This window comes from Rhinoderma darwinii, chromosome 3 (assembly GCF_050947455.1).
Source record: "Rhinoderma darwinii isolate aRhiDar2 chromosome 3, aRhiDar2.hap1, whole genome shotgun sequence".
NCBI lineage: Eukaryota > Metazoa > Chordata > Amphibia > Anura > Rhinodermatidae > Rhinoderma > Rhinoderma darwinii.
The window spans coordinates 25,907,754-25,926,982 of record NC_134689.1 but is presented as its reverse complement, the minus strand read 5'-3'; the positions used below and the strand labels follow the sequence as shown (position 1 = coordinate 25,926,982).

The 19,229-nt window shown below is 43.1% G+C and overlaps 1 protein-coding gene across 1 annotated transcript in view; it reads left to right on the top strand.

Annotated features, from left to right (window-relative positions):
* Nucleotides 1-460: 460 nt before the first annotated feature.
* The window catches only part of SYNPO (synaptopodin), a 91,759-nt gene continuing 72,990 nt past the window's right edge, over nt 461-19,229 (top strand). Inside the window, exon 1 of the mRNA XM_075856159.1 lies at nt 461-590. The gene's annotated coding sequence lies outside the window, so the exon portion shown is untranslated. The remainder of the gene's footprint in view (nt 591-19,229) is intronic.

Here is a 19,229-nt window from a genome sequence, read left to right as displayed (position 1 = left end):
ATAGACAGAATACAGACTGCCATAGACATTGCCTGTTTTTTTTTTTTCGTGACCATTCTAAGGCTATGTTCACATCTCGTGTTGGCATGTGCTGCCAGGGCACCTTAAAGATGGCGACTAATTTCCAACATGGATTTCCAGTAAATTAAATTATCCAAGGGGACCCCCTTTATGGAAAAGATGGAGCTACACTTTCATTTCCCAGAATGAATCTCTGTCTATAGCACAATTCCAGCAAGACTTGGAGCTTGTCTTAGTAGACGTCTGAACTTATTCCCCCCTCATCACCCATATTGTACTTCTACACCCCAGTCTACTTGCTTATCTACAACTCTAGCAGCCTAATGCATTCAATATGTATGAAATATACCATATGCTGGGGTTTGCAGACAATAGGTGCTCTGTTTAATGAACTCCCCTCTCCACACCCCCTTCTCTCCTCCTCAGTGCGCCTTCTCCCTGCCTTCTTCCTGAGCCCTGGGCTGCTGAGTGACACAGGGAGAGTGTGTCTGTGTGAGCTGCCCTATACTTCGTTGTGGATAGGTGGATGCAGGAACACTGGGTGCCTTATGCAGAATCCTATATAGAAGGTAAGGGCTGCTCTGGAGATGCATCACAGTGATGGGACATGGTGGCGAATGGAAACTTGGGATCCTTACAATGTACACAAAAAGTTACACTGTGTTTATATATGTGATGTGCAAAGATACAGCTGTGCATTCTAATCAACAAATCCCATATATAAATATATATCAATAATGTTATAGATAGATAGATAGATAGATAGATAGATAGATAGATAGATAGATAGATAGATAGATAGATAGATAGATAGATAGATAGATAGATAGATAGATAGATAGATAGATAGATAGATAGATTTATAGATAGATATATATGAGCAGAGTTTGTAACTATTCCTTTAGTGCCCCGTGGTGCCTCATTACATTTGAATAATTCTATGTGTGTATGTATGATGAATCTAACAGATATAGCTGGGCTGAGTTAGCCATTTGGCACAACTCATTATTATCAGTTTCACTTATCATCAGGTTTTTCTATCTGTGGTTTTACACTGGATTGCAGGTAAATCTACTGCTTACCTTAACTCAGATATGATGATCAAAGGTAAATTCAGATCCACTGCATATATATATATATATATATATATATATTTTATTTTATTTTTCTGTCAGTTATTATAATTAGTATACTTTGTTATTTTCTATTGACTACTTTGTGGTATAAGTAAATTCACCATTTAAAGAAAATGTAAAGGATAGAGTACACTCAAGTGCAGCTGGTTTCTGCAGTATTTGTTGTACAGTTTATTGTTATAGGGTTGCAGGTGTTCTCATGTTTTGGGGTATACCCATAGGACAGGTCACAATAAAAGCACAGATGAATGGAATGCGGATTCATTTATGTTTTTAATGCATCTGAATGTATTTACAAATGATATTGTATCTTTATGCAGATATAGCAGGGCTGAATTTCTCTCAGTGTAATAACTGAGTTAAGATAACATAGTAAGTGTACTTGCAGTCCTATGCAAAATCCCAGATTGTGATATCACAAACCATAGATGGCGACATCACAATACATTGTGCAGAGTAACAAAGTCAGCTCCACTACAGACGGTAAACCCAGCTCTGAAAAATCTGTATTCCATATATATGGGGCTTAGCTAACGGGGTAGAAAGGAAGGGGGCACCGAGGTATTTAGATACAAGACTAGGGCAACAGAATCTTCGCCCTAGTTGAAAGTCTATCTATGACTTTGCATGTGTATGACTGTATATGTATGAATACATATCTATATATATATATATATATCTATATATATATATATATATATATATATATATATATATATATATATATATTGTATCTTGATGATTTCCAGGAGCCAGGTAGTCAATGCACCTCAAAGTGTGTTACTTTCTATTGATGACGACTCCTAAAATCTACAGTAATGTTTGCACCCAGATTATAATATGTGGTAGTTGCACCAACGCCAATCACACGGTCATCACATTCACCATTATTGAGGCTTGAACCCTACTGCAGTTTGTTGCATGAGAAGTTTATCTCCAGTGACTTATCTAAAAAAACATGATATGTCAGAAACTGAGATAGAAAAACTGATGATGACCGTTTCTCATGCAAATACTGTCAGTAGTGGTGCTGTGTAGGTAGTTATCTTTCTATGTATAGGGGTGTCCTGTCTATGATTCCTATACAATCGCTTTATCTCAGTGTGCTCAGTGCTGTCACATAAGAAGAAGGTGTATCTACAGGTTCCATGATGGATTACAATTTCATTAATTTCCTTCTCTCCATGGCCATAGTTGGTCATAGACATTAGATATCTATTGGCTGTCCAATTGGTCTGCCAACAGATTTCGGCCTTAATGCACGCATTGGATTGGACAGACGCTCAGATGAGGGAGATAAGCAGTTGTGAGACCCTATAGGACTGTGTATACACAGGAGACACTATAGGATCAGAATAAGGGGCCTATAAGGAGTTCAGAGGTAACGGTCATTCTCGGTCCATGGTGCTTGATGGGGCCCAAAGGCCCCTCTGCCACATAAGAAGAGGCCAGGCACATGGTAGGTGGGGGCTCTGTTACAGATTTTATACTGGGGCCCAAGTTACACCTTTAATCAGACTATAACAACCAATCAGAACTCAGCTTTCATTTCTTAAACTGCGGTACAAAAATGAAAGCTGCACTGTGATTGGCGGCTATTGGCAACATGGCTAGTACTTGATAAAACGGACCAGTTTTGATAAATGAGGCCCAGAGGGTCTCATATATATGTGAAAAAAACAACTGTCTCAGAGAAAGTGTCCTTGTTGCCCATAGCAACCAATCAGGAGTGTGCCTATCTGGTGAATGAGCGTTTGTCATTACTATGTGTAAACAGGGCAGCGATGAGCTGATGAACGCGCAAATGCCGATCGGATAATTTATGCGGCCATAAAAATGGTCGGTAGTCGGCAGGACATCTCCCAAGGTGATGTGCTGCCACAAGATGCAAATGTATGGGGACGAACAATCGTAGTAATGATCAATCGTCCGCACACACCCGATCATTGCTCCATTGGAATGAAGCAAACGAGCGACAAGGTTTTTTGTTGATCGGCGCTCGATAATAGGTGATAAACATGGGTGAATTTCTGCCCGCGTTAAACGAGTAAAAGGCTCTATTGGCAAGTTTAACACACAAGGCCCTATGTACACAGAGGACACGGCACTGTGCATGGTCCATGTTGCTGCAGTCCCCGAGATCTCCTGTCTGGTACCCAATCAGTGTAGACAAGGTATTACGAAGTGAGTGCTCATGGAGTGCTCAATTCAATAAACTTTATTTATAATAAACAGGTCAACCTAGGGCTGCAGGTACAATTGATGCAGATCTAAACATTTTGAGAGCGTACGCCCTAAATTAATAATTGTGCACCCACGTGTTCACTGCATTATATCCAACACGCCTACCTACATTACGTTATTGGTGGTTACTAAAAGACATGTAGAAACTCATTTATAGTCTATACTGTTGTATTTATTGTGGTGTATTGCACTGTTCTCCAGTTTATATATTATATAAGCTATGTCAAATAATTGTATTGGCGTTATATACAGAATATATATATAGTCGCACTCTATATGGGTGAAACGTCACACTATATGGGTGAATAAAACTATTTTCACTAGATAAAATTGTGTGGAGTGCTGCCTATCTTCTGAATGTATATATATATATATATATATATATATATATACCCAGTCACATCAAGCTGCACCCATTTTAGAGTGAGGGTCCGTAGAAGGTGGGATTCTTATAACGTTGGAAGCAAGATGATCTTGGAAATATTCAATATTGTACAGGTGATTTAAAGAGGGTTACAAACATGTATGGCATGCGGATTAGATTGCGCTTACTTGGCTTTTTTTGCATGTCTCAAAGACTGTAAGGCCGGGTTCCCACGTAGCGTAAACACTGCAGAATTTCCACAACGGAATTGGGTGTGGAAATTCCGCTGTATTTACAGTAGCGGCAAAGTGGACGAGATCTAGAAAATCTCATGCCCACGCTGCGGGAAAAAAACGCAGCGTAAATGTTATTCAAAAATGAACCTGCGATACGGAATTTAAATCCGCTGCATGCCAATTTATGATGCGTTTTTTTATTGATTTTCTCTTGCTGTTTTTCCTCATTGAATTTAATGGGGATGCAAAACCCGCAACAGAAAGCCAAGTGTTGCGACTTCTGCGGTGGAATCGCAGCAATTCCGCTGCAAAAATTGCAACTCATAAATAATATTACCCAAAACTTTCTCCTTCTTGCTGCAGGCCGGCCTCCTGGGATGACGGTTCTTCCCATGAGACTGCTGCAGTCAATCACAGGCTGAAGCGTCACATGGCCTGCAACATCATCTTAGGAGGCCGGACTATGCGCAGTAGAGATGGAGGGGGTAAGAATGAGCATTGGGGGTTTTTTTCAGCGCTGCTGTCTGCAGCGGAAATTCCGTACGTAAAAACGGAATTGGACGGAAGGTGCTGTGGGTTCCAGGTCGGATACGCTGCGCAGTTTTTACGCAGAGTATCCGACCTGTGGGAACCTGGCCTAAGGGTGAATTCACAGACAGCGTTTTTTTAAAAACTAGGCCAAAATAACGCCACACAAAAAGCGTGTGTGAAGGAGGTCTAATGGAGTGCTTTGCCAGCTCTTCGCAGGGAACATGGGACAAGGTACTCCTGCTCTTGGAATGCTTGGGGTAGTCAGACGACCACCAGTTACACCTATGGTATATTCTCAATTGTGTGTCATGGGTTAACCAAATAGCTTTATTTCAGATAAGCGGTGTGCTAGGATGCCCTTCTTTGACTTGTAGGATGAAGTTAAAACCATGCTGCTTATGGACTGATAGGTAGGCAGTGTTTTGTATTGTTTTTTTACAAAAGATTTTGTCACCCACAAAAGCTAGTGGGCATGTGGAGTGGGGATTCCCTGTGGGCATGTGGAGTGGGGATTCCCTGTGGGCATGTGGAGTGGGGATTCCCTGTGGGCATGTGGAGTGGGGATTCCCTGTGGGCATGTGGAGTGGGGATTCCCTGTGGGCATGTGGAGTGGGGATTCCCTGTGTGCATGTAAATTTTTATCAACATATCATTAAAGGTTTTTTATAAAAATGTATCTGGGGAGTTCCCAGAGTTCCTCTTAAATATCATATACATAGATTTATATACATTTACAGGTAATAGTATATTTTTAGCTTTTATTGCTATGCTTGTATGAAACAAAAAGATTGTAGTACCTGGTAAATATGCAGCAACATAATATTTTCATTTTATTATGATTACCATGGCAATAGCATGACAATCCATGCAATTATAGCATATTACAGCCAATAAGCTGCAGATTCTTGAAATGTTAAGGTTTTTATAACTTTATTGCTAAATAAATACAAAAAAAATATATTTATTTCTTTGACATTTATAGTGAAAGTCAAAGTAACAGTGTAAGGTCTTCCTTAGGAGCTTCCTGCGTCATTAAAGGGGTTGTCTGATTTTTAATATGCATTTTGGATTAATAGAGGGGAGTCTCTTATTCGGGACCTCCATCAATTAGCTAGATTGGAGAGCGACTACAAAGTGTGTCTCTCTATGGAGGACCCAGCACACCCATGCATTAGAGTGACAGCCCATTGATTTCAACGGACACCATGTAATGCTTAATTTCCCCTCTGGTGGTGCTGTAGGCCAATTGATAACTTGCTGCCAGATTCCCCCAAGGCTTATAATTGTTCACTGGGAGTCCCAGCAGGATACCCTGTCATCACCGTATTTTCAGAGGACCCTTCAAACAAAAAAGGATTGCCCAAAGCATAAAATTCCCTTTTAGGAGACAACGTCAGTGCAGGTATTCTGATTATTCTATAACCTCCACCTTTCTTCCGTTATGTATTATAGCCATATAGTCAGATCTATATTTGCTGTCAGTGAATGGAACCATTCTTATTTACAATCAGAGGCTGAAATCCCATACAGAAATAATGATTCGCACCAAAATCCTTGTCAGATCTGGAACGTGCGAACAGAGCCTGAGATCCAGTTCATACGCATTTCCCCTGATCTCCAGTCTGTTTTGCTGGATTGCCTTGATGGCATGCAATTGTAGCAAATTCTCATCTGTGAGAAGTATAAGGTCTGTTTCCGATTTTGGCCTCTAGATGTAAACAAGAATGTTTCCAATCCCTGATAGTAAACAGAGATCATGAAAATGGTAATAAATTAAAACACAAAGTATATTAAAAAGTTGCAGAACTTTTCATAATACAATAATTAAAGGGTTGTCCTATTACAGACAACCCCTTTAATGTGAGAGATACAGGTACGGCTCCAAAAAACAGATGATTTTGCTGGGGAGAAGTCGCTGATGGCTGCTCATTTTCCCTATAGCGGCCACTACAGGGGAAATGCAGTATTACATGACGATCATTCAAGTGAATAGCCATCCAGTGCTGCTATGGCTCATAGAGGGGCCCCAAATGGGGCAAAAATATTGTCCATATTACCTAATAAGGCATATGGAGAGGTGGTGTTGAGATGAGATAACCCGTAAAAGGAATTCTTCAAGAAAAAATAGAAATAAAACTAAATAACAGTCCCTGACAGATGATCTCAAAACCACAGCTGCAGGGGAGAGGGGACTTTTTGTTTAATTTAGTCTCATCTATACATATGAAATATATACAATGAATAGATCTCCAAAGTCATATCCCACTTCTGCAATCGAGACAGACATATGTAAATAAACACTGTCCTCCCGCAGTCACAATCTACATAAGTGGTCTCCAACCTGAGGCTCTCCAGCTGTAGGGAAAATATAACACCCAGCATGCTATCAGGGCATTCTGGGAGTTGTAGTTTAACAACAGCCTGAGTGCCCCAGATAGAAGATCACAGGTCTGAAGGAGCAATGCTCAGGGATAGAAGTTTAATAAACACTAGATTGAAAAATTCCCGAATCAGTTATTTCCCAGAAAACACCGTTAACAGCAAATCATATCAGTCACCTTATTTTTCATATTTCTCTTCCTTGTCACAGGAGATATATTATAGGCATTCTGCAGAAGTTTATGATCTCCATGATAACACTCCCTCTCTATTGCTACATTATCACTGGTGTCAGAGCATACAGAGGGAGCATGATACTGTAGATAAATAACAGCGCACCAGAAAACTCTCCACTCTTCTCCAGTTCACTACGATTACCAAGCAACAGCACAAATAACAATATACAAAACACTGATATTGCATATGGAATAGAAGTAGTGGCAATATTTAACTTAGGCACACACCCAAATGTATATACAGGTGTTGGGTAAACTATGTTGACTCCTGAATCTTACACCTGTATTTCATAATTGTTTGAATGGTAAGTCAGATGTTAGTTTGTACTACTTAGGCCCCATTTACATCTTCTTTTTTGCCTATGTTTAACGTCTACACCTGGAAGAGCCCCCGACGTATACGTTAAAGCTAGGCTGTGACGGTTGCCCTAACAGTGGCATCCGTCACCCATAGGCCCAAATGGTATCTGTTTAACGGATATGTCAAGAGAAAATACAGATTTGCGGTTAGGCAAAAAGGAAAAAGTGCCTTTATTTCCAGCCAGGCTATAGTAGTGTGTATATATTAAAACATAACTTTTAATGGTTAAGGTTAAATACAGTTAGGACAAGAAAGAAGAATCAAAATTAAAAATTTAGCCAGAGTTCACTGACAGAAATAGATTTTGTATCAATCAGATGCAATCAGTATGTGGTATATCTATCTGCCTTTGTGTCTCCTACGGCGTCTGCAGGACACCGGGTGACATAGGTAAGTGGCGTCTGTGTCTAAGTCAGTGGAAACTCTGAGGTTAAAAGTAATTGCGAAGCCCCCTCGACATGTTTCGCTGCATACACAGCGTCTTCAGGGGTTCAAATGGGGCAAATGGGGCATATGATGCGTGGCTGCGTGATTTTCGCGCAGCCACCATCATTATGACACTCTGTTTTTATGTTTGTAAACAGAAAAGCACGTGGTGCTTTTCTGTTTTCATTCATAGTTTTGACAACTGTAGTGCGCATCACGCGCGGCAAACGGAAGTACATCCGTGTGCCGTGCGCGGTTTTCACACACCCATTGACTTCAATGGGTGCGTGCTGCGCGAAAAAAGGGTAAATATAGGACATGTCGTGAGTTTTACGCAGCAGACATACGCTGCGTGAAAATCACTGACAGTCTGAACGGCCCCATTGACTAACATAGGTCCGTGCAAGGCGCGGGAAAATCACGCGCGTTGCACGGACCTATTATACGTTTGTCTGAATAAGCCCCTAGGCATCCAACACAGGCATCCATCACCCATAGACTATTATGGTATCCGATAAATGTATATGTCATGAAAAGCTATTGAAAAGGCCATTACGTATTCATTAAACAGATGCCTGTGACGTGTCATACATCACCCATAGGCTCCCATGTTAAAAGAACAGACTCAATATATGCAGTGGTGATAAAACATTTCTGGCTGAACTACATTGGATTGTGGAGTGATTGTGATTCTTTTTTGTAAATTAGATTAAGTTCATTAATATAAGATTTTGTTCCTGGAGACTGGAGCACGAGATGTAATGTTGTTATAAAGTAACATCTTATTATGTTGTGGCCAAAGTATTACATCATTATTACTTGTCAACAAGTGAAATACAATGTGGCTGCAACATTATCATAGGCAATATAAGTCGGGGTATCACAGGGAGGAAAAGTAGTCTGGCCCCTTCTGTGGCAGCTTCGTATGCAGGCAAGAGATGTTACTATGAAGCCCCAGCCTAAATGTTACCAGTGCTACTTATCATTAAAAGGCTCTGACATTTGGTGTATGTGCTTTTGTGAGGACCTAGCCTCTAAGGATGCTAGCATTATAGTTATGTACGACGCTAGGAGTCCCTGCCTCTCCGTGGAACTACTGTCCCGTACTGAAAACATGATTACAGTACGGGACAGTTGTCCCGCAGCGAGGCAGGGACTCCTAGCGTCGTACATAACTATGATGCTAGGAGCCCGGCTCCCTGCAGTGTGTTTGTTACGGGACTTGCGGCCAAAATACGTTCCGTCCTTTATGGACCGAACATGCTCGTGTGAATCCAGCCTTAGTCTTAATCCCCACTAAACTGAACCATACTGCAGTGGCGTGGAGACCAGGTTGGTCTGGGATAGCCAGCTCCCATACCGTGCCGTAGGATGTGGCCCTTAGAGCACACACCTTGGGACTGGAGCATGGCCGCTATGATCTATTGAAAGTCCCGCTTCTGCCCGAATATTGCCCAGAGCATTGGAGCGGGTAAGTGTGCGTGCTCCGTGTTGAGACAGCCCTTCCTTCCTGACTGTAAGAGAGGGTCAAAGCCGCACAACACCATTCCAAAATGCAAAAAATAGACAGGACAGATACATTTAGCGTCATTTATTAATTCTGCGTAACTTTACATTGTGTGTGAAATTCCCCATATAAACTTATACTGTAGAGGTCTATATGGAACCTATAACATAAGCAGTACTATGGACGAAATATATTATTAGTTAATAAGTCTTTTATTAGACAGGTACTGTTCTGCATTTGATTTATTACCACATTGTGTGGTTGCTGCTTTTACCTTTAATTATATATTATAAACCTTCTGTTGAGTAATCCCATGCATCTAAAGTGTCTGTGTATAGAATTACTCTGGGCTGGGCCGGCTCTTCCAATGTGACATGTTTAGCAAGCTGGTGCGGCTTCTAGAGACGTAGCTCTCCTTGTGCCCTACGTTCCTAGGTTAATGGTTTGGATTTTGTGTGCAATACCCCAATTGTAGAATCAGCTGTGCCACCCCAGTCTGGGAATCTGTCTACTGTGCAGGAAACCAGCTGGGTGTAGTCTGGGAATGCAACTAATGCCCCAACTTGTATGATGAATTCAATGATTTCTAAACCACTCTTGCAGCCGTAAACCCATTCTAGAGACTAATAGAGCCTAAAGCGGCCGTCATTCAGTGAAATATGTCTAGTTTCCGTCAAAAATTGTGCAAGACATTCAATTGCTCACCATATTGCAATTTATTTTGCTGATAGACAGAAGGACTGTTCAAACTAAAATGTTCAACGTTCCCACAAGACCGGTCCACTCCTCTCCTCCATTGTTTTTATTAGCTGCATAATAAAAACAATGAAATGTCAGTTTTTGGCCAAATAATGTAATAGAAACCACCAATGTGACCATGGTCAGTGGGTAGCACTAATAGATAGTAATCCCCAGCTCTTTACTCAATATGTATTATATTATGCTTACGATCAGAGCAGGTAAAAATGTAATGTTAGGTGAAATCCTCAACACCCCAAAATAGATGCAGATAAATGTGTAAATTTTTTAGTGCTCAGACGGTCATTTAGGAAGGCAGTCCAACAGTATTTTCCGAGGGTAAACTTTCCCCCAGCCTGTATGCAAAAAGATAGTTCCAAGTCCTACTCGTGTACTCTCAGATATTGTTCACCTTGTAGTTCCACAAGGGATACGGTGGTCTCTCGATCCAGATTTTCTTAATCGGTCGCCAACCTATATCTCCAAATAGGGAACAAGAGAACAAAATAGCGCAACACCTTTTGGACCACTTCACTTCACATTTTTTTATTTCAAACTTACAGGATAAATGAACATAAAAAACATTTCACGATCAATAGCATGGGGCATGCCAAACTCTCTAGCCCTAGGGGAAACTGTACAAGTGCACCTCCGAAAATACTGTTGGACTGCCATTCTAAATGACCGTCTGATCCGTAAAAATGTAAACATTTATCTGCAGTGGGTAGCACTGTTTCTGTGTAGGACTGGGGTCCTGGGTTTCAATCGAACCTTGGGCAACGTGACCATGGGGTTTGTATGTTGTCCCCAAGTTTGCATGGGTTTCATCTCACATGCCATATAAGCAATAGGAAATAAATGAGTGTCTCTGTTTTTCTATTAAAAAGTAAGGCCTCATGCATCTGACATGGTCCCACTGTATAGGAATCTATGCGGTACCATGTGTCAGAGAATACTTTCATACTGCGGAATCTGATCGAGCAAAAACTTCTATATGAAATCAGAAGTATACGGAGGTACAGTGGGGCCCCATAGAAGTCTGTAGGTGCCCTATAACAGCTCTGGACAACTCAGAAGATACATGGAGCCATAATGCAGCCATGTGCATGAGGGCTATCGTAGTGAAAACTATAGTGTAAACCAGGGGTGTACATAGAAATCACAGGGCACCATAGCTGGGTGAAATGTCATTATTATGATTATCGGCACCAGCAATTGATGGGGCAGGAGTGGGGAAGGCCATCCGTCCCTAAGCCCCCTTTAGCCCATGGCCCCATGGTAGCTGCATGGCCTGTCCCCATTGGAGTTGCACCACATGTATTAAAAAAGTTACATAACTAAACTTTTAAAAAACTTTTGACATGTCATAGTGAGATGTCACAAGTTTTGATCGGTGGGGGTCCGAGCACTGAGACTCCCACTGATCACTAAAACAAAGCGGCAGAAGTGCTCGGGAGAGCGCTATGCCGCTTCATTTCTAAACAACTTTCCTCGGAAAGCCAATTGAGCGGTGTACGGACTCATAGTCTTTCTATTATGCCCGTACACCACCTTTCCGAGGAAAGCCGATCACAAACTAAGCGACACAGCACTCACCCGAGCACTTCTGCCACTTCGTTTTAGCAATCGGTGGGAGTCTCAGTGCTTGGATCCTCACCGATCAAAACTTCTGACATGTCTAAAGTTTAGTTACTCTTTAACACTTTAATTATGGGATTTCTTTCTGAAGTTTTCTACCTTTAGTAATAAGTTTATTTATATAAAAAATCTGATAATCGGGCACCTTTCGAATCCCAATGAATTTGACTGCACAATAAGAGGGTAACATTAGAAGTGGGGGGTTTATGCTGAGGGTGAGGTCATGCTGACTCGGTGTGATTGACATGAAGTAAGCACTAGGTGCGATGAAATTACTAATTGTTACAATTACGCATTACACCATCTAAATCCCTCGTCTCTGTTGATTCTAAGTGACGTTCTCAGATCATATTCCCTTTCCTTTGAAGTCATGACTTCCCACTCTATCCACAGCTACAATGGGGTCTACTTCATGAAAGCTACAATATAACGTAAGCAAGCAGACGCAAACCAGATATTAGAATCACTATTGTGTTTACAGTTCCAACATTTCCCATAGAGATGTCACAACTGCGTGCAGGGCATGAGCTCTAACATTTGGAAAATTTGTATACACCCCAGCCCTAGAGAATGCGCTGTGCTTTGGGCTGAAAACAAACTTTTGTTACTCTATTATATACTTTGCTTGCAGCACCGGGATCCTGGGCTCCAACGTGACCAAGGGCGACATCTGCACAGAGTTTGTATGTTCTCCTCTTGTTTGTGAGGGTTTGCTCCAGGTACTCTGGTTTTCTCCCACACCCAAAAACAATATACTAATAGATTAATTGGCTGCCTATGAAATTGGCCCTAGGCATTATATATACGGCAGAGCAGGCTCTGTACTACTGAGCTGTAGAAATTCTGTGTGCCGTTACATAGTGCCTCCGCAGTGGCGGACACAGACTGCAAAAGGCCCCTGTGCAGATAATGTGCCAGGGCCCCCCCGCCCCCCCCCCCAATACCGACAAAGTTACCTAAACATATATATGCATATAAAAATAAACCTTACTAATAAAAATTATGAAGGAAGATTTATATTGTACATTTTATTACCAGTTTAGAACACAAGTAACACATTTTTTTCCGGGTTAAATTCTTATCTAAACTAAGTCCCTAAATGTGGGCAAAGAAAATGAAAAACCTATACTCACCTCCTCCGGCGCCTCCGTTCCCCCTCCGCAGCCCCTATCCCTTTCTGTGTTTACAAAGCTGCTGTGGTGACGCGCGGTCGATGGCACATGACCGCTGCAGCCAATCAATGCCCTCAACAGCGATTTGCTGTGGAACTACTGTCCTCAGCAGCACACCAATGAGGAGTTATTGGCAGCAGCGGTCACGTGCCATCGGCAGCGCGTCACCAGTGCAGCCTTGTACACTTGTAACACAGACCGAGACAGGAGGATGGGGGCTGCGGCGGGTGAACGGAGGCGAGGGAGGAGGTGAGTATAGTTTTTTTATTTTCTTTGCCCACATTTAGAGACTTAGGTTAAATTGAATCATTGAATATAACACAAAGCACTCATGCAACTGAGATGCAATAATTTAGATGATCTTATCATGCTTAGCTTACTGCACTGTTACCTATCAAGCAGGACTGAATCTCAAGATATCTACAGAGGGGGCTGTATGGCGTTATCTACAGGGGGGACTGTATGGCGCTATCAACAGAGGGGGCTGTATGGCGTTATCTACAGGGGGGACTGTATGGCGCTATCTACAGAGGGGTCTGTATGGCGCTATCTACAGGGGGGTCTGTATGGCGCTATCTACAGGGGGGACTGTATGGCGCTATCTACAGGGGGGACTGTATGGCGCTATCTACAGGGGGGACTGTATGGCGCTATCTACAGGGGGGACTGTATGGCGCTATCTACAGGGGGGACTGTATGGCGCTATCTACAGAGGGGGCTGTATGGCGTTATCTACAGGGGGGCTGTATGGCGTTATCTACAGGGGGCTGTATGGTGTTATCTACAGGGGGGACTTTATGGCGTTATCTACAGTGGGGTCTGTATGGCGTTATCTACAGGGGTTCTGTATGGCGTTCCCTACAGGGGGGGTCTGTAGGGAAAGTCATACAGCCCCCCCCTGTAGGGAACGCCATACAGACCCCCCTTTAGGGAACGCCATACAGACCCCCCTGTAGGGAACGCTATACAGCCCCCCCTGTAGGGAACGCTATACAGCCCCCCCTGTAGGGAACGCCTTACAGCCCCCCCCTGTAGGGAACGCTATACAGCCCCCCCCCTGTAGGGAACGCCATACACCCCCAATCACTCAAAAAAATGCGACCTACAGTGTGAAAAGACAAAAGACATGTATCCCCTCTCCACAGGATAGGGGATACATGTGTGATCGCTGGCATTGATAGGGAGAGCGGGGGACCGAAAGTCCCCCGAAGTTCTCCATCACTCACCTCTGACTTCCGGTGTCTGCGCAGCTCAAGTGTGACCGGCGCTCCATTCATTTCTACGGAGCTGCCGACACAGACCCCGGAAGTCCGAGGTTTGTGATGGAGAACTTCAGGGGACTTTCGGTCCCCCGTTCTCCCTATCAATGCCAGCGATCACACACGTATCCCCTATCCTGTGGATAGGGGATACATGTCTTATGTTTAATGGCAGAGCGGGGAGATACTCCCTGCTCTGCCGTAGTGTTCCGTGGCATCGCGCTGTAGCAGCCATAGCGGCAGCTAGCGGAGATTCCGGCCAAGGTGGGGGCCCGTGCCGGCAGGTGACGCGGGCCCCCTCATGCCGCGGCCCCGTAGCAGCCGCTACGGCTGCTATAGCAGTAGTTACGCCCCTGTGTTAGGGGGAGTTCACACTGAGGTTTTTTTCGCGAAAAACGTCAGAAAGTGCCTCCCATTGAAATCCATGAAATTTTTCCTGCGAGCAGTAAAAACCGCATGCGGGAAAAAGAAGCGCAATGCCCTTTCTTCGGGCGTTTCTGTCTCTGACTTCCCATTGACAACAATGGCAGGCAGAAAATGCGTTTTTTGCTGCGTTTCCCTGCCCACGGCCCGATGGCCGAAAAACGCCACAAAAAAACGCAATGAAAAACGCGGGAAGTGTTCTACCGGCAGGTCAAAATATGCCTCAAAATTCCGGAAGGAATTATGAGGCAGATTTTTCTACATAAAAACTTCTCCCTTCTGACATGAACTTTTTAACTTCATCTACCTGTCCTCTGCAGTCTGCACGTCCTCCACTCGTCCTGTGTCTGTCCTCCGCTCATCCTATGAGTTCTCCGGCAGTCCTGACTGTACTGTCCAGCCGCCCGAAGTCTTACCTCGCACCGCCCCCTGTCCTCTCCCCTGCCTGAGCGCTCCTCCTACCACCAGCATCGCCGTCCTGTCCTATTCATCTGTGCCAGATTGGCAGTGCAGTGTAGCGGCTATCACCGGGCCCGGGCACCCGCCCCCTCCCTCCCGATTGGTAGTGCAGTGTGGCGGCTATCACCGGGCCCCCGCCCCCTCCCTCCCCTCATGCCTAGTGTTGTGATGCTACTAGGCATGAGGGGGCCCGTGCCGCCAGGCCTGGTACATAAAATGTAATGTGCCTGTCAGGGCGACACGGGCCCCCCCATGCCGCGGGCCCCGTAGCAGCTGCTACGGCTGCTACTGTGGTAGTTACGCCACTGAACGGGCCCCCTTCCCACGCGGGGCCCTTGTGCAGCTGCACCGGCTGCACATGCGGTATGTCCGCCCCTGTGCCTCCGTACAGAACTATATGATGGAGGTATTCTCCTCATCAAGCCATGCCTCTAGGGCAGAATATCTCCATAATACATCATTCGATTGAGCGTGTCACGATTTTTATATGGAATTCAACAGGAAAATACCTCTGCGTCCTTCCGTGTGAAATCACAGACACACATGTGCCCTTAGGCAGGTTTCAGACCGCTGTAATATGGTGGCAAGATCCAGACCCCTGCGTAGTTGTACTCAAACTTAGATCACCATAAAACTTCACTCAAGAGGAAAACACAAGAACGAATATTTATTGCTGATTCAACACTAGATCAGTATTCCTTTAATATAATAATAATAATAATAATAATAATAATAATAATAATAATCTTTATTTATATAGCGCCAACATATTACACAGCACTTTACAATTTAGAGGGGACATAAACAGACAATATCAGACATTACATAGTGACAAAGTTCATTTACAATTCAAACCTGGAGAGTGAGGACCCTGCTCGCAAGAGTTTACAATCTATGAGGAAATAAGGGAGACACAAAGTGTAATAGTGTTTGTTCTGTACAATGGTCCGGCCATTTTTATACACATGCGGTGGTAACATAAAGCTGCATGAGCCGGTCACCAGCCAGTATCTGTGTATGACGGATATGAAGAGAAGGAGTGTGAGGGAATCTTATTCTGATGACTAATCTAAAAGGAGGGCCATGGAGAGGAGTCAGATTAGGGAATGTCTAAATAGATGTGTTTTCAGGGCACGTTTAAAACTGTGGATATTGGGAATTAATCGGATTGTCTGGGGTAGCACATTCCAGAGGACGGGTGCAGCACGAGAGAAATCCTGGAGACGGTAGTGGGAGGTTCGGATTATGGAGGATTTTAATCTAAGGTCGTTGGCAGAACATAGAGCCCGAGTAGGGTGATAGACAGAGATGAGGGAGGAGATGTAAGGAGGTGCAGCACTGTGGAGAGCTTTGTGGGTGAGAGTAATAAGTTAGAATTTTATTCTGAAGGGGATGGGCAACCAGTGCAGTGACTGGCACAGATTAGAGGCGTTGGTGTAGCGGTTGGTCATAAAGATGAACCTGGCTGCTGCATTGAGGATAGATTAGAGAGGGGAGAGTTTAGTGAGGGGAAGACCGACTAGTAATGAGTTACAGTAATCAAGACGAGAGTGAATCAGAGCAACAATGAGAGTTTTGGCGGTTTCCTCTGTAAGAAAAGAGCAGATTCTGGAGATGTTTTTGAGGTGAAAATGACAGGAGCGTAAAAGTGATTGTATGTGAGGAGTAAAGGAAAGATCTGAGTCAAAAGTAACCCCGAGACAGCGGGCGTGCTGCTTAGGAGTGATGGTAGTGCCACACACAGAGATGGAGACATCAGGTTTAGGGAGGTTAGTAGACGGTGGGAACACAAGGAGCTCAGTTTTAGAAAAATTAAGTTTCAGATAGAGAGAGGACATGATGTTAGGGACAGCGGACAGACAATCACTGGTGTTCTGTATTAGAGCAGGGGTGATGTCACGGGAAGAGTTATATAATTGGGTGTCATCAGCGTAGAGATGGTACTGGAAGCCAAATCTGCTGATGGTTTGTTCAGTAGGAGCTGTGTAGAGAGAAAAGAGCAGCGGACCTAGGACTGATCCCTGAGGAACCCCGATAATATATGCCTCTTTTTAAGTAAACATATTTCTGCCAATGTGCTTTGTTTATGGGGACACTTTCTGGTTGGGACCATTTATGGGGACACTTTCTGGTTGGCAGTACTAATTTGGACACTTTGTCTGGCACTATTAATGTTAGTGCTCTATAGCCGGCACTGTTTATATGGGCTCTCTCTCTGTCTGACACTTTTTCTGTGGACTCTCTCTTGCTCTGTTTATGTCTTTCTAGCTATATTTATGCGGGAGGTCTCCGGTTGACAGTACTCATTTATATACTCTTTAGCTTGTACTATTAGGGTATGTGCACACGGCTTATTTTCAGCCATTTTTAGGGCCATAGATGGGACGTTTTTTTACGAGGCCGTTTTGAAAAACGGCTGCGTAAAAAAACAGCCACGAAAAAAAAGTGCATGTCACTTCTTGAGACGTTTTTGGAGCCATTTTTCATGGACTCTATAGAAAAAAAGCTCCAAAAACGGCCGTAAATAATGAAGCGAAAAACGCGAATTGCTAAAAAAAAAAACGGCTGAAAATCAGGAGCTGTTTTCCCTTGAAAACAGCTCCGTATTTTCAGACGTTTTTCAGTAAGCGTGTGCACATACCCTTAGGGTATTTCAAAACGGCCACTTAATAAAACGGCCCGTCGGAACAGAACGCCGTTTTTCCCATTGAAATCAATGGGCAGATGTTTGGAGGCGTTCTGCTTCTGGTTTTTCGGCCGTTTACTGCCCGAAAAATGGCCGAAAATAAGCCGTGTGCACACACCCTTAAAGTTAGCACTCTCTTCAGGCACTACTTAGGAGGCACTTTCTGCCTGACACTTTTTATGGGGTCACTTCTCTAGCTGGCACAGTTTATCAGGGCAACTCTCAGGTTGGCAGTACTAATTTGTAAAAATTTTTTGCTGGATCTATTAATGTTATGTTAGCCATTGCAGGCACTGTGTGTACGGGCCCTCTCTGGCTGGCACTGTTTATCTGGGCACTGAAAGCAATTTTGTAATGTTAGTAGCTCTGTAATTCAGAGTTCTAAAGTTGCCCTAAAAAGAAAGGCACAATTGCAATTGCATCAGCTAAATGGCTTCCTAAAGTGCCCATCAGGTACTAAATAGCTGGCCACATATGCCTTTGTGGACCATTTCAGCAATTCACAAAAGCATATAAAAACTGCAATCTATTGGCACTTGGGTACCATCACTTTAACTATTATAGGGCATTGTAAAAGTCCTTTTAAGGCCAGGATCACACACACAGTTGTGATGCAGTTTTCGGTGAAGTCGTTGGCTCCGTTTTTTAAGCCAAACCCATAAGTATTTTCAATAGGAAGGAAAGGTATAAAGAAGAGAACGATGCATCGCCTTTCCTTTGTTTCCACTCCTGTTTTGGCTCAAAATAAACTGAGCCAAAAACTGTACCACATACTGCATATGTGATCCTGGCCTAATACTTTATGTAGAGCACTCCAGACACCGCAATTCTATAATAACTCCACAATTGAACACTGGTTATTGATGTAATTGTCCTAAAAACATTATAATTTGGCGGTATATCATTTGTAGATGTATGAAATAAAAACAATCACATATAATATTTACTAAAAAATATTTTTACCTGTGTGAAAATGTTTGAGAAAATTTATATAAATAGAATGTAACTTTACACAAACAAATATCAATGGCTGCGGTACAGATATAAATATTATCACTGAAGTAATTTATTGACCTAATACTGATAAATCCCACAGTATGGGCTGTGGGTTGTGCAGATCATAACACCAACCCTATTAAAACTATGCGTGAGATCTACAGCTGCCAAAAAACTTTGTTTAAAGTGACACTAACTTCAAAATGTTTTCCTTTAAAACATGTTCACAAATGAGCACTATTTTACAGTTTGTATACAGATATTAACATAAAAAATTAAGTAATTTTCTAAATACATTGCATTACTTATCTTGCATTGATCCTGAGTCACAGGCCGTTTTGTATTCCAGAGCTGTATTCACAGTTCAGCAGGTTGTCATTGGAAACTGTCGGCTAGCTTGTTGTCAGACACACCCCT